Here is a 2,500-nt window from a genome sequence, read left to right on the forward strand (position 1 = left end):
TGCCAACATTCTGAAAATTATGATGAAAGGAGAGATTTATAATATTAAAATGAACGCATAATTACTCCCTATAAACATAGATTACGAATAAGCTAATTAAAATAATTTAAAATCGAATAAAAAAAAGATTTGACCCATAGTATCTTTACGACACGAAGGAAAAGATAAAACATTCTAACCCAATAATCCTAATAAAGGAAAAAACAAGGAACATAAATAACAACAAACCCATCCCTAGTCCAATGTAAAAAATAAAAAAAAATAAAAATATTTTAACCCAGGGTATCCTCGCGACGCCATCTTGGTTCCAGTGTCTCTCGAGACGTCGTAGAGGTATGGTGTTCCCACGTTCGTCTCTAACATTACCCCGAATTCCTCCATTATTCTCCATTATTTCTGAATCTCCTTTTGCACCAACGCGAGATAATCATCCATTTCATCCTCTGAATCTATAGTTTCACCGGTTTGTGGTCGATTTATGGTGTTTTTGGGCCTCTTTTGGGAGGAAAGTTAACCGGCTTGTTGCAGACGACAAGAAAATTATTATTATTATTATTATTATTATTATTATTATTATTATTATATTTGTTTGTTTATTTGTTTTTGTTTATTTATTTGTTTGTTTATTTTTGTGTGTTAGAAGTGTAAAAAAAAAAGAAATTATTCAAAATAATTCAATTTACATTATATTTAAAAAAAAAAGATATTAATAGCAATTAGATATATTATTGAATTAAATATTATTATTATTAATATTAATATTGATATTAATATTCTATGTGGCTTTGAATTTCTCTCCCTCTCCCTCCCCTCCTTTGTCTCCCTTATCTCCTCCTCTCTTCTATCTCTCCTCTCTCCTCCCTATTCCCTTACACTCTCCCTACTCTCCCTACTTCGCCTTCTCACCTCCCTCCCTTTCTCTCTCCGCTCTCTCCCTCTCCTCTTATCCCTCTCCCCCTCTCCCTCATATCTATTTATTTTTTAATCTCTTATTTTAATCTCTTCTCTCTATTCTATTAATAAACTTTCTCACTCCCTCTCTCTCTTCCTCTCCCCCTCTCCTCTCTTATGTTATTTTTAACTCCTATTTATCTCTTCTCTAATCTCTATTTTAACCTTTTTCTCTCTCCTCCACTCCTCCTTCTCTCTCTACTCTCTCTCTCTCATCTCTTCCTCTCTCTCTCCTCTCTCTTCTCTCTCTCTCTTCTCTCATTCTCTCTCTCTTCTCATTACGCTTACCTACCCTCCCCGTCTCCCTTCTCCTCTCCCTCTCCTCTCCCTCTTCTCTCTTGCAGCCTCTCTCCCATCCCACTCTCCCTCTTCCTTCTGCTCTATCCACTCCTACTCCTCCCTTCACCCTCCCTCTCTTCCTCTCTCTTCCTATCCCTCTCACTTCCCACCCTTCTACCCATCCGAGACTAACTCTCCCTGCTCTCTCCCTCTCTCCTTACTGCTCTCTCACCTCCCTTCTCTACTCTCCCTCCTCTCTCTCTCTCCTTCTCCCCCTCTCCCCACCCTCTCTCTCTCTCTCTTCCCTTCCTCCCTCTCCCTCTCTATTTATTAAACTCTCTTCCGGTTAAAGTTTTCGAACAACGCGGGGTCGTCGCTGCAATAGAACCACATAAATGTGGGTATAGATGGATATCTCTCAACCTCTACTATTCATAATATAGTGAGAATTACCTGACGCGCTTAGCCCCCCTGGACCCCACAATTGGGTCCTGGAGATAGATAGCAGGAGGGCACCATTGATTAGTTAGATCAAGGAGAAATTACGGCAGGTAAAAATTAGCTTACGAAATACCCATAAAAATGTTAGCGGATGGATTCCTTTCAACCTCTAATGTTCCATGAAGATACATAAAATCATTCCTAATCAAATCATTCGCCATTCTCACCTTCTGGAAACCCCACATTAGATTGGGTCTCTTCTTTTAAGGCACTTCGTGCTACCTCGTCTACCTACTTCGGGGCATATTTCGCTTGGACAAAATAGGCTATTAACATCGAGGTGACCTACCCCTACTGCACTTTCGCCTAAGAGCCAACATGAGTCAGTACGGACTGAGAAAAACCTCCAAACTGAATTACACGTGGCATGCAAGGTACTGTGATTATTGTTCTGTATGATAGATGCGCGCAATATTTCACTCCATTTTCAGTATAATTATAGATAAGTTGCGCAACCTCTATTGAAGCTGTTCGCGTCATACAGTTATTGGTCCTAGGTTTACCCTATCCTGCAGGAATATGATGAGACGACAGGACTCAGTTTTAGCTGTTCATCTATGGTCAGCAGTACAGTGAGGGACGTTATCGTGAAGTCGCCTTGCATGTGTTTTCCATCTACAGGTGTAAATAATTAGTAATCATAAGTATCTTACTCACTGAGCAAGTGTCCTAAAATTAAGGGTGAGATCCACTGGCGAGGGGTTGCGCGTAAGGGCTTCCCTCTTGTTATTGCGCAATAGGCTCAAGGCATATACTGACTCTCAAAGAA

At 40.0% G+C, this 2,500-nt stretch overlaps 1 protein-coding gene across 1 annotated transcript in view; it reads left to right on the forward strand.

Moving 5' to 3' along the window:
- Positions 1–313: 313 nt before the first annotated feature.
- roh (reduction of Rh1) overlaps positions 314–2,500 on the forward strand; it is an 18,077-nt gene continuing 15,890 nt past the window's right edge. Inside the window, exon 1 of the mRNA XM_086535675.1 lies at positions 314–333. The gene's annotated coding sequence lies outside the window, so the exon portion shown is untranslated. The remainder of the gene's footprint in view (positions 334–2,500) is intronic.

The sequence above is a fragment of the Penaeus japonicus genome, unplaced genomic scaffold, assembly GCF_977035675.1.
Source record: "Penaeus japonicus unplaced genomic scaffold, GWHDUDI00000001_assembly GWHDUDI00001959, whole genome shotgun sequence".
NCBI lineage: Eukaryota > Metazoa > Arthropoda > Malacostraca > Decapoda > Penaeidae > Penaeus > Penaeus japonicus.